Here is a 14513-nt window from a genome sequence, read left to right on the forward strand (position 1 = left end):
GGATGAGAATCTCTCACTCAGGACACTAACCCCAGTGGGGCACTTGAGACTCTCTGTGTTTTTGAGAATGGAGCATCAGCAGGAGAACCAACCTTATGCTTGCATACCCTCGCAGCATAAAAATGGAAAACCTCCTGGGGGCTTAGTGCTGAACCTCTCAGAGCCCACCTACCTAGTGAGCTGAGTAGCTCAAGTGGCCCAGGGGCGACACCAGGAGAGGAATGTAGGCTTGGTGCCAGACCACCCAGGCCTGTATTCCTTCCACTTCGCCTGACTCTTCCTAGGCACCCAGCTCTCTACCTGACAAAACATGGAGCAATGTGTCCCCACCAGTGGTAAGACAAAGGTAAAGCTTTGGTGTGTTGGATGGATCCTTGCAGATGGCTCAGAGAGAAATAAGCATGTGCTCTTCTTTCATTACAGAGAGAATCTCCTAAGGAGAGTTTTAAAGGACAGAAAGAAATGAGGGGAAAGACAGTGTAGTCACAGGCTAGACTGAACACTTTGTGAGGGGAAAGACAGTGTAGTCACAGGCTAGACTTCACTTTGTGAGGGGAAAGACAGTGTAGTCACAGACTAGACTTCACTTTGTGAGGGGAAAGACAGTGTAGTCACAGGCTAGACTGAACACTTTGTGAAGAGAGGATCGTTCATACAGTTCCACTCCGGTAGAGCCGTGAACATCCAGAGCAGTTCATAGTACCGCTCTGAGGACCACAAAGCTGCATCGTTGGCTGCCGTGACCTTCAACTCTGATTCAATCCTCACTTTGGATCTCTGAAGAGCCAAAATGCTACCTTCCCACCCCAAACACCTCTTAGTGCTTGACCAAATCTGCTCACCCTGCTCCAAGGTGGGAGGTGACTCCAAGCTGGGAAGAAAGGGGACATGCCATTTGGGTTTACCCTGCTACTCTTATCCCTGACTCCCAGGGTATCTGAAGAGGTGCATTCAGTATTTACACAGACATTTACAGCTTCCCCTGGAGGAGGACAGGGCTAATGAAGTTGGGCATTTTTCAGAGATCCACGAGACAAAGGAGCCCTTGGGTCAACAACTTGTCCACATGGGGTTGCACCATCTGCTTGTTTCCATGCATTCCTGGAACTCCTATCTCATAAACAGCTGACATTCGACTCCTTTGGCCCTGACACTGCTCCTTTCACTGGTGACCTGTTGATCAATAACATCGAGCAACCCTGTTTGTTAACCCTCAACAAGGACCTCATGATCTTCGCTCCCATTTTTTATGTCCAGCTCATCAGCTTCCCTCGGCAGCCTGCAAATGAACTGCAAATGCTTTTCACAGCAATGGCAGAAAATAGCTCAAAGAGTATCTGAAAATGGTTAACCCAAGGACATTAAAGAGACACAAACTCATAAGAGAAAGATGCCCTTCAGAGTACTGTGTCCATTTAGGTACATTCAATTGGAAAAAGTGGTTAGGAACAGAGCATTTTAATTGACTTCATTTAAACCGGGATGATTCAAGGATTATAAACAAAAATTTTCTGTGTGCAGCACTAGCATTCAATTTAGATTAAATTGCCTGGTGATTAATTAATTTAGGACAGTGCTCACTGAGAAATTGCCATCAATACACATCTGTCAAACCAATTTGCCACAGACTGTCACACCTCTAGCATATGAACAGTACAAATCTGGGGGACACCCACTCAGTAAGTGGCCCCTTGCTCTTCCAATTAAAAATTCCATGATGGCCAAATATCACAAACTGTGGATGGAAAAACAGCATAGCTTCTCTAGCTAGCCAGCTCAAAGGTCCCAAGGAATCCATGTTAGCTGTTGGAGAGCATGTTTGTGGAGAAGAGAGAGTTACAGAAACCGAGAACACAGAAACATTAACAGCCCACACCAGCAAGTGGTCACGGCGTGTTCAGATCATGTGTGTTCTGCTTTGTTCTGAGCACCACATCCAGACTAGGTCATTTTGTTCTACAGCAATCCCATGAAGCTGATGCTCTTCCCATCTTGCAGGAGACAATAATAAGAGCTCATCTGCCTTGTCTTACAAATGGTATCTAAAAAACATGAAGTAAGACTTGCCCATGCTCAAGGATTCAACCCTTGCAGACAAAGAACCAAGCCAGGTCTCTAGTGCTCCAAGGTCTTGTGAGCGTGAATTTTCTTTCATAGATGCCTTTGGTTCTGGAGAAACATTCTAGAAGGGTTAACTTCCCTTCTTTCCAAAGCCATATTTAGCACATTCAGGGGTCACCAGGGGATCATCTGACATGGATGAGGTGGTGAGACACATCTCCCTTGTGCTGGATCTTAGACATGTGGAAGCCTGCAGTGTTGGGCAGTGATCGATGTCCAGCTACCTACTTGAGCATGCATGGAGGAACTGTGTAGAATTTGTCTGTGGATTTCTGTGTCATACTGAAGGAAATGGATTCAAAGGGGAGGGTATATGGGAACAACAATAACCAAACAGAAAGCACAAAGGTGACTTTGAAAATATTTGTGCCGGGTGGAAGCAGGGACATCTGTAGCTCATCATCACAGGATTTATAAATCTTTCCCAAAGAGAATGACCTCGTGTATTTGTATTTAGCTTGATAGTCAAATAAAATATATAGTTTTGAAAATAAAAGGATAAATAAATGGAAAGGAAGAATAGGTTTGGCAATGGTACACACTAGTTGGTAACTTTCATCTGTCACCTGTAGTTCCCATGTGGGAAGACTTGGAAGTCCCTATCCTAGTAACTAACTCCTTCTTACCTAGTGCCACAGACCTACCATTGGGGTGAGAAGTCCTATAGGTCCAATAGCCAACAGAAACCCAGGATAATGAGCGTTTGATACATCGACACAATGGAATTGTATTCAACTATAAAGAAAAATAAAATTAAAAAAAAACTTCAGGACGGCTGTAGAAAGCATATTAAGCAAGTGACCCAAACTCAGAACACGAAAAACCATATATTCTCTCTTATGTGTAGATCTTAATTTGTTACGTATACATGTATGTGGTGTCTGTGAAGTAGAAAATTTTGGTTTCTTTAGAGATTCAATTGTGTTATGTGATGTTTCTCTGTAAACTGTCTTATGAGAGGATGTTTTTGCTGAAGCACATACATGGGAGGATGGTTTACTAAGAACAGACAGGTGGTGTTTTTCTGGAAGCAGCCTGGGAAATGGGCATGTGATGTTTTGCCAGAGGATGCTTGAGAGAACACATGATGTGTGGGAAGGACATAAGTACAGTCAAAAGGACAGTGGATGATACTGAATGGTATAGGTTCACCTTGCCATTCTCTGTTGGTCTTCATTTGTCATGACCAAAGAACTTCTTGTGGTGTTCCAGTAGCTTCTTGCTGCTTCCACAGATCCTAGCCAATTGGCAGAGCTGTTCAGTTTCTTCTGGATCAATCTGCTATTGCTGATTCGTGAATGGTGTTTGTGAGTGGATGGAGCTGCAGTTGCTGATTTGTGTGAACTGGACTGCTGATATCCTGCCCCAAAGATTGGAACTGCAAATTTAGAGCTAAGATGAAAGGGTGGACTATCCAGAGACTACCCCATCCGGGGATCCATCCCATCATCAGCCACCAAACCCAGATACTAATGCACATGCCAGCAAGATTCTGCTGAAGGGACCCTGATATAGCGGCCTCTTATGAGGCTATGTCAGTGCCTGGCAAACACAGAAGTGGATGCTCACAGTCAGCTATTGGATGGAGCACAAAGCCCCCAATGGAGGAGCTAGAGAAAGTACCCAAGGAGCTGAAGGGGGATGCAACCCTGTAGGTGGAACAACAGTATGAACTAACCAGTACCCCCTGAGCTCGTGTCTCTAGCTGCATATGTAGCAGAAGATGGCCTAGTCGGCCATCACTGGGAAGAGAGGCCCCTTGGTCTTGCAAACTTTATGTGACACAGCACAGGGGAAGGCCAGGGCCAAGAAGTGGGAGTGGGTGGATAGGGGAGCAGGGGCTGGGGGAGGGTATGGGGAATTTTCTGGATAGCATTTGAAATGTAAATAAAGAAAATATCAAATAAAAAAAAGATTGGAATTGCCCCAAAGAACTGTTTTTAAACAGGCCCACCCACATCCTCCTTTTCTCTATTAACCTTTCCTTTCTACTACCTCTGGTAGGTAGTAGGTTAGAAGGGAGGATGAAGAATTTAAGAAGCTTATTAAAAGTAGGTTTTGAAAAATCTAAGCCTGTGTGTGTGTGTGTGTGTGTGTGTGTGTGTGTGTGTGTGTGTGTGTGTGTGTGTAAGAATACAAATAAAGCCTCAGAAACTAGAAAGGAAACCAAGAGTAGAAAATATATAGCTGATAAATAAAAATAACAATGGAACCCATGGGACACAAAAGAAGAAGAGAAATGGGGGAGTGGAGTTACAAGAAGGAATTGGGAAGCAAGGGTTTTGAAGAGATAGAGGGAAAGGAAAATCTATTAAAACAAACTATTTGAAGTATCCTAATGATACTATAAATATCTTGCATGCTAAATTTTAAAAATACATATTTTAAGTAGTATAGATTTTGTTATATATTCTTGTATCATTTTAAATAAAATACCAACAACACCTAGTACTACTCATATTATAATTTCTGCTTAGCTAACATACAGATTAATAAGCTGTAAAATTGAACATATTATGTCCTTTTCAACATAAATGCACGCGCAATGGGATTTATGTCTTGGAGCATCTCTAAAATGTTCAGTACCACTTTTCTGTGTGTGCTTCCTAAGTTATGGCTCACGAGGTTAAACACAAGAAGAGCAGGATTCTGATGGTTCTGAGCCCCAGTTTTCCTGTTTTCATCCATGGGTAGGAATGGAAGCTGAGCTATTTGTATGTGACAGACTTTAAGGATAGTGACAAAGTACTTGAGCAAAATAACTCAAGAGACAATAGATCTACTGATTTTTCTAGTAATTACAGCAGTTTGGGTCTATCCTTGAAGAAGGCAGCATGATGGAACCTCTCAAACCATGACAACCACAACCATGGGCTACTTCCTCCTTTTCCTTTGATTCCTTTTGGGTCTCCAGTCTGCAGCATGGTGTCAGTTGACTCAAATCAAGTCTTTCTCCATGGTTTCTCTTCTTTGAAAATGTACCTAAGACTCACCATGACATACACTTTATAATCTCCTGAGTTTCTGCGATTGGCATGGGCACAGTCATACCAAGGACCCCAGTGCCTCAGACCTGTGGAAGTGGTAAAGCCTTCCCTGTGTGAGGCTCAGAAGGAAGGCAGAGTCTTGCTCTGGTCCAAGTGTGGAGTGTTTATCAGTGACTGACCAGTGTGCACAGAAGCTATCACCACAGCTTCCTCCTCCAGGATGTTTACAGCCTGAGACTGTCCCTTTGCAGAGACCTACTGAGTAAGCTAAACTTGCTCCCTTGCCCCAGAGGAAGAGCGGGCAGAAAATCAGAGTCAAAAACAGGAGATAGAGAGCTAGGAAGAAGAAGGAAGGAGCAAGGGAGAGGGGGAAGTGATATGTGTCCCAGAGCGCCAAAGTACTGTCTCTAGATAGAGATGATATACAGCCATGGCCCACAGGTAAATGGCAGTTTTTAAAGGGTCAAACTCTGTGTTAGGATGAAGTGTTTAATTTCATTTGAACATGCGAATTAGGTGAACCAAAGGGGCGCTTTTGATTACTGGACTTAAATATTTCGATAGCTAGATGGTGATAGCCTCAAGAGAAGACTGTGGTCAATAAGGGAATAGACCTTGGTGGCTAGCTTTAGGAATGTAATCTAATGGTTTTTAGTAAGGCAGAGGGGATAGAGGAGTGGCGAAGACCTCGAGAGCCACCTTTGTCATGCTGTTGCCTACTAGAGTCCCTACACTGAGCTTCTGAGTTACAGGTGGCGCCCTTCATCAGTGAGAGCACAACCCAACTGACCCTAGCTTCTCTGTATGTCCCTGACCTTTCTTCATCCCTCGTCGTCTTCCTGGTTAGGTTGCCCTGGAGCTGTTCTGAGTGCAGTTTCCCTTGATCGACGCCAGCTGAGAAACAAGATCAGCCAGCACACTATGCGCATCACGATGGCCTTCAAGAACAGTGCAAGCCATAGCTACTACATTAAGTTTTTCCTGTTAAATCTCATTAGGAACAAAACAACTCTCCAGCCAGTGCTGTAACCAGTGATTCAGTTATAAACAGAGCAGTTTTGCGAACATGACAATATAAAAGAAACATTCTTGTTTTTTTTTTTTTTTCCCCCACTGTAGCAGGTTCCTTCCACAGGGAACATTATATGATTTATTAATGTGCTTTTATTTTCCTATATGTCATTTCAGAGATCATGATGTTGTGCTCCCATTTATGCATTTAAATGCATTAATGCATATAGCCATATATACATTCATTCCTCATAACACATAATACTAAGAAAGTGCTTTATAGCTGAAGGTTTATGCCATTTATTAGAGGAAGGAGTTCAGTCTTTTAATTCTTCTTTTGTTATATTCATCACTTCTTTGCACATTTAGGGTTTTTCTGGTGCTCTCTGGTGGTTCTAGACCTACTGTTGTATTATTAGATTACTATGACTCCTGGATATCCCTCTTTCTCCTCCTCCTTCATATTTATTGAATTCTTGTCTGTTTCATAGGTACAGTCTCTCACTTCAGCCTATGAAGCATTCTAAAGTGTTTTTTTTTTTTTTAATTAAAGTCATTAAAGTCATCAGATTGCTGGAAAAGAGAGTGGTCCCCTGAGACTGACGTGTATCTGGTTCTTTACTTTGGATCATGTGAGTATCTCCAGGTTATCCTACAGTTATCCATAAGAAGTCATTAATTCTTCATTAACCTAGCCACAAAGAGCTGCTAGACAAATTCTAGCTAACTATGAAAGAAGGAAAAGAAGCCAGGTGTGATGACACACCTCTGTAACTCCAGCATTAGGGATATGGAAGCAGGAAGACCAGAGTTCAAAGCCAGCCTCGGATACTTGAGACCTTGTCTCAAAAGACAAAAGGAACAGCAGGTGGAGGAGGAAGAAAAGAAGGAGAACTGTTTTAAAAAATAAAAGAAGCAGTATGCTTACTGGGTTTCCTTCTTGGTAACACATGATGCTCTTGTAAGAATGTAACTAGATAACAAGTGCACTCCTTTGTTCCTGCTAAGGCTTGCTTACAGAGGAAGTCCAAATAGTCAATTTAGTTCCCAGCGCATCCAAAGGGAACCTGTGACAGCCTGATGAGGCTCCCCTGGAGACTCAAACTCTGGTTGCTTATTATTATTATTATTATTATTATTATTATTATTATTATTATTATCCTTTCATCCATCTCCATCTCTTTCTTTCACAATCAACACTTATCATATTGTCTGCCAGAAAAACAGCTTATATTTATGAGATATTCTTTTTCAAAATATATGACATCAAAACTCAGGCTTTAGTTCTTATTAGCTTATCTATCTCTAAGACATGCTCTAAGAAATAGTGACCTAGTTATTATTAGCATAACTGCTTTTGCATCTTTCTTAAAGATACAAGTTTTGATTAAGGCTTGAAACCAAAACCTTTCTTTTTTGAGACAAGGTCTCCATGTAGCTCTTGGTGGCCTGGACCTCTCTATGCGGATCAGGCAGGCCTTAGACTCAATTACTGCTGGGTTAAAAGTGTGTACCATCACGCCCAGCTGAGATTCAAGTCAAACCATTTTTGTGGCCAGTAATTTATTTTTAACATTTGCTCAAAATAAAGGCTTCTAAAACTGAATCTTTTCAATGACTCAATCCCAACATCCTCAATAGTATACTCGTTGTATCTCTCCTTAACACAGAGAATCCTGCGATTCTTATTGTGGGTGGGGATACGGTAGGAGGAGATAGGATTCTGAGACCCTTGGCAGTGCAAATGTCTCCTCACAGTGGTCAAGATTAGTCATTAGCTGTTCCATAAGAGGTCTACAGCATACAAATGTAGAAAGGACCAAACGTTCCATGCTGTGGGCCACATGAATGATAAGATATATGTTTTCCAGCAAAGACAAAGCAGAAAAGGCCACAGCAAAAAGATCAATTCAGCTGGCTCTTAGAAACTACCTAATTTTGTGACTTTGAACAGATCTTTAAACTGTTTCAAATAACCATCTGTGAAGTCAGATCTATAATATAGCCCGTCAGAGTGATGCCCTCAGGAGATGGCATTAGTTTGAAATATGAAAGACTACAGGATTACCTTTTTGGGGAATCATCATTAACACAAATAAAACTCGAAACAATGAGGTTCTAATGGGTGTTTTAGCTCAATTGGGTAAAATTTGAAGGCATTGGAACTCAGGAGGGAATTATTTACTATATGGGGGTAAGTGGATGTTAGTGGGAAGAGCATCTGTGTAGGTGGAGTTTGTGTATGATACAGTAATTATTCTTCAGCGCTTTGCTTCAAGACTGCCTACTTGCTTTGAAATAAGCCTTCAGGCTCCCTTCAGAGTTAAGTCCACATTCCCCAAATTGATTGCAGGTTTGGAACCTACAGCATTAAGTGGAATCGCCTAAACATACCATCCTGGTAGTAGATCATCAGCTCCTCCCTGGAGCTGTGGGGTGTGAAACCTATTACCTCCCTAGAAAGATTTTTAGAGCACTGGAATAGCCCAAGGAAATGGACACAGGTCAAGTTAAAAGCAACCAAATAGCCTTGAGTTACACAGCATAGCTCAAGGTTACATTATCTGAATCGATAGCCTCAGTGTTCGCCTCAAAAGTTGGAGAGAAAACAGAGAGCATGTGCATGTGCAGAAACTGCTGCTCTTAGGCCCTCTGATTTCCTCTTCTTTCCTTTCATTATGGATTCACCAGTTCTGAAAGAACTAAAAGACTAGCCCACCATTCATGTACTGCATACCTTTGCTCTGGCCACATAGATCCACTGGTGAAAGCATCTGGACTCGTCTAACTCTCCCACCTTGGAGCAGCCTCTTCACTGGTCACAAGAGCCATGCATACCTCTTACTCTCTGACAGAGGGGCCGTTACTGCCACAGAGATGACTGTTGTTTGTCCCTCAGTAAAGAAGAAAATGAAGTTGACTCTCCCCAACAAAATCAGGAAAAGGAAATATAAAGCACAAAGGACCGTGCGTTTTCAAAGAAAATATGTAAAAGCAACTCGTAGAGAAAGGGGTAGGTATGTGCAATCGGGTAATACACTGAAGAAGCCGAGGAAGAGGATGGGTAGCTAGTTTCATCCTCTGTATTACATGCCTGGCCATGACATACACTTAAGCACACTAAACTTACCAACAATTTTTAAAATTTCTTTCAGCTTGAGGGTTGGATCTATCTTCTTTGCAGCTGTCAATACCATGCAAGCTCTTGTACTAAGGCAATGTTCAGTAAATATCTGTGGTCCGCAAGGTTGTTGTTGTTCATGGTTCTGATGTGGTCCTGTGAGAACCTACCTCCAGCCCCTGACAGTTGGTCACTTAGACAAATTCAAACTACTTTCAAGACGGGATCTAAAACATCGACCTCAAATCCTACAGAAAATGAATTCCTGGAGACAGCATCCTTCCTGCCCATGTCACTGCTGTCCCCAGGTTTGGCGCATAGTTGATAATCAACATGTATTTGTTAAAGAACTAACGGAAGAACAACGCTCTGCAACTGATTACACCCAGAGCCTGGGGGCTGATCCTTCTATTGGAAAACTTTGGACTTCCCTCTGTTAAGAGGAAGAAAATCTCACTCATCCTTAACCTGTGCATGGTGAAGATGAAGTCACAGCATTTAGTGGGTTTGGCCTAATGCTGCTTGTATTCTAAGGTTAATTTTCATCCCCAAAACTGTTCACATGAGTGTCTACATGGAAGCCACTGAGGGATCCTGCCCTCACTTGATTCTGATTAGTAAGTAAAGATATTGGCAGCCAATGGGCAACTGTGCGGGGCAATCAGAGGCGAGACTTGAGTGAGAGGAAGAAGGAGATCCACCATGCTGGGAGAGTGTAGAGGAGAAGAGATGACATGCCTGAGAAGAGTGGAAGACAGGGAGACACCTCAGTCATGTGAAGGAGCCAGGAGAGGGTCGCCCAACTGGTTCTAAGGCAGCCAAATAGAATATAAAATTTAGTAAGTAATAACACGGGATTATTGGTGGGAGGTGGATTAACTGCATGGAGGTTAGACAGTGGTCCAACTATTGTGATGATTAAGGCATGTTAAAATATAATGATACACATGGAGGGACCAGGGACCCATGACTCCAGCTGCATATGTAGCAGAGGATGGCCTTATCTGGCATTAATGGGAGGGGAGTCCCTTGGTCCTGTGAAGGCTTGATGACCCAGTGTAGGGGAATGCTAGGGTAGTGAAGCAGGAGTGGGTGGGTGGGGGAACACCCTCATACAAGTGGAGGTGGGTTTAGGAGGTTTACATAGGGGAAACCAGGAAGTGGGAATAACATTTGAACTGTGAATAAATAAAATAACCAGTAAAAAATTATAAAGGCTGTATGTGCATCTTTCATCCAGGTTCGTAAACCATTGAGGTGGGTGGCAAACCTGCCTCTGAGATTTATTTAACTATTTAATTCAACACAGCACCGTGACAATGTGAACTATAATGCGTGCTTTGAGTGGCTGAGAACCAGTTGGTAGGATTCTCGGTGTTGCTTACTGGATTGTTTATGAGGCTCACTTTCACCTTAATGGACAATTACCAGGATCTTTCACTATCAGACAAAGACAACAGAGAGAGGATATGGATGTTGTGTGGGGTTGAAGGTACTAATCAGGAGACTCCAGTAAGAAGTCTGTGTTAATCAGGACTTAGGTTACAGGATTCCAAAGTCATTAAGCCTTTCTTTCCCTTACAGCTTGCTTTCGCATAGTGGACCAAAATACAGAAGGCAAAACCAACTGTTTCTCGATTGATGTATGGATGTGATGGGGGCAAGAGAAGGTGAGGGAGACCTGAAGCTGCTACATGGGAGAGTTGGGTTAGACGATACAAATGCTTCTGCTTCTGTGTATTGTTTTTAGTTTTGTGGATTTAAATATGTACCTGTGTATATAATGATGCATGTGTAGTCCTGGCGGGGCCCAGAAGAAGGCATCAGAGCCCCGGGAGCTGGGTGATGTGCTGGAAACAGAGCTTGGGTTCTGAGGAAGAGCAGAAAGAAATCCTAACCATAGATCCATCTCTGTCCCAACAGAAAGCTTTTTAAAGCTTGGCTTATGCTTTCCTACTTAGGTTTTTATTTGTTCATGTGTTTGTAGATAATTAAGTTTCCTCCCCAAAGGTGTTTAGAAAGTAGACTAGGACTTCCATTCTTGGGAAATTAGAACAGATATCCTCAACCCACCCCATCTGCTAAGTACAACACCCAGGACACCAACGTAAGACAAAGACAAGAAGACTAAGGAGTACATTTTTGAGTTTCTTTAATATAATAACTGTTTTAGTCTGGCCAACTACCACCAAAAATAATATTTAATATAACACAGTAGGTCCATCCTGTGCCTAGGCCCAAGGAAGCCTAGACTTCTACTCATGAGGCTACAACAAGATGATGATATGATGGTGGTGGTGGTCACAACAACAACAATAATAATAATATTGATATCTACAACTGGTCACATGCACAGAGTAGGAGACTATGAGTGTGCTCACCTCTAACTGAGACATCTGTATCACACCCCTGCCCCTGAAGCTTGGGGATCATTTCCAAAAAAGAGCAGAAAGATTGTAAGAGCCAGAGGGGATGGATGTTTACAAAGAAACAGCATTTGCTAGACAGGTTAGCCTGTTGTATACAAGAACTTAGCAGCTGTGCTTGTGACTGTATGCGCAAGACTTACACGAGATCCATGGATCAGGGGAGGGCTCATGAAGTCTCACCCACAGCTGGAGAGCTATTGGCAATTGACAGCTGTTGGCAGAGTTTCTTTAGGGATGTGGACCCTAGGATGTTACCCATTTCCCAGGAATGGTCAGAAACCCATGTACATATATGGGCCACACAACATATGATTATGATTAATTTTATAGGAAGACCTGCCTGGATCTACCAGGGGTGTGTGTGTGGGGGGGAGCTGTACCTGAGCACTTGTACTAATAGCCTGGTCGTGACTACAGCCATGGTCTTACAAGATGCCATGATTAGGGGAACCAAGGTGAAGTGCACATAGGCTCTACACATTGTCTCCCTGGGACTAAACCACCAACCAAACAGTACAAATGGTGGGACTCATGGCTTCAGCTGCATATGTAGCAGAGGATGGCCTTGTTGGACATCAATGGGAGGAGAGGCCCTTGGTCTGGGAAGGTTTGATGCCCCAGTGTAGGGGAATGCCAGGGTGGAGAAGTGGGAGTGGGTGGGTGGGTGGGGGAGCATCCTCATAGAAGCAGGGGGAGGGTTAGGGGGNGGGGAGTTGCGGAGGGGAAACCAGGAAAGGGGTAACATTTGAAATGTAAATAAACAAAAATAGCCACAAAAACCAAAATCCTCCATGTAGACTGACAAATATCTCAAAAAAATGTAATCTTGTAAAAAAGTGGAGAAGAGTGTGTCTGATTCATTTTTGTGGGGTCTGGGAGTGAGCTCTGGAAAGCTACTCCAGATTAAAGGCCTAGCACATCTAACTGGAGACAGAAGGTCTGTTACCCCATGGTTAGCAAGCAGGAAACTGGCCTGTCACCTCCCATCCCCCTCTCCTAAAAACATTACCATTTTCTTTGTGGACCAAAATACTCCATAACATTGTTGCTTCTCTTCCTCCGGTCCATCAGTTCTGGCAGCCAGAAGCAAGCCCTTACAATTTGCATCTCCTTTTTTGGCGGATGCTCCCGGCCAGCCCACCCCTCACACAACAGCAGGGGTTATCTTTTTGTTCTATTTTGGAGTCCTTACTGTTCTTGGAGACAGGGCTCCCTGTACCCTAAGTGTTCTGGAACTCCCTAAGGACTTGGGGATGATTAGATTCCTAACCCCCGCTGCTTCTGGTCCGGGATACACATAAGTGCCCCTGCACTGGGTTTTCTAAGGTGCTGGGGATCAGATTCAACTAAGGCTTCTATCGGCTAGGCTGCATGCCGGCCACTAGGGGCAATCTTCAAACAGTAGATCGCCCTTACTCAGCTGCCTCTTCCCTGATTTCCCATGGCCTTTCACGTGAATTCTAGCCCGCCCCCGTGGTCTACGAGGTCCTGCATATCTATGGCTGCTGTCTGTCTCCCCAGTATTATGACAGATGAATTTGAGGCAGATGGCTGAACCCTGAGTAAGAAAGAGGCCTCAGAGTCAGACCTCCCTCAAGTGGGCCCCTTAGACCAAGGTGCACAGTGAGAGCGCCCTGCTTGGGTGGGGGACGCTAGACTTGCAAGTAGGTTTCATAGTGTAAGTTAACGTTTAAAATCAACCTTGATTTCCACATCCAAAACGTGCAATTGGACAAGAGGACCAGGGAAGCCAGGCAAGGGGACCTGACCTTCAGGACAGAGCTCTTCCTGTGAAGAATTTGTCCTCTTGGTTTACACTCTTGCCTTTTTTCCCTTACCTCCACCTGACTCAGTGGGGGAGAATACAGTGGGCTTCTCTGAGCTGTCTCCTCTCCCCTCCTTTATAGAGAAAACAAAACCAACAAAACAATTCCTGTCACTTTATCAAAAGAACAGATAACAAAAGGGAGAAAGGGAGGCGAGGTTACCCTTTACAGTTTCAGGCATTTCCTTTCTTAATTAACGATGTAATCAGGATGTGACCTGAAAGGTTTAAAAGTATAAAGCCAGGTCTAGAGAGGCCACCTAGAACATTTGCTCTGCAAGCAGAAGGACCTGTATTTAATCTCTAGTACCTAGTACTGGTTGTGCCTGCATATAACATGGGCACAAGGGCACCGAGACAGATGGATCATGAAAAGAGCTGGTTTTGTGGTGCAGCGGGAATCTCTGTATGCTTCTGAGGCCTCAGGAGGTAGACGTCATCACAGGGCAAAGTGCAAAAATCCAGGTTTCATTACTAGACTTTATCCTACAGAAACTCAGCGGCTCCTCTGTGCACCCTGAAGTTGCAGTTGCGCATGAGGTCGATCGGTGGCCTGACTTCACCTGCCCCAATCAACCTGTACAATGTGCTCTCTCCACACTCAACCTGCAGGTAGGTTTAGTCCCTCCCCCTCCCCAGAAGCTGCACTGTCTAAATGAATCGTGCCTGCAATGGGGGAGGTGCAACATCCCTGGCCTCTGGACGCCCGCTGGGGGAGAAGCACTGCAGGGCAGGCTTGGAGTCCCAGGTACAGCCGCCGCGATGAAGACAAACGCAGTCACTTCAACGCAGACTTCAAAAGACAAAGCTTGATCCTGACCGGCACAAGTGTGTTTGGGGGGCAGAGCCAAATCAGTGGAAAACAGTTGTCAGGGCGTCTCCCCTCTGGATCATCTGTGGTGCTGTGTAGGACTGGACACGTGAGCCCCTGGCGCATCTTGTGGCACTGGAAAGCCTGATGCCAAAGCGACTCTCTCTCTCTCTCTCTCTCTCTCTCTCTCTCTCTCTCTCTCTCTCTC

The sequence above is a fragment of the Mus pahari genome, chromosome 4 (genome assembly GCF_900095145.1).
Source record: "Mus pahari chromosome 4, PAHARI_EIJ_v1.1, whole genome shotgun sequence".
NCBI classification, from domain to species: domain Eukaryota; kingdom Metazoa; phylum Chordata; class Mammalia; order Rodentia; family Muridae; genus Mus; species Mus pahari.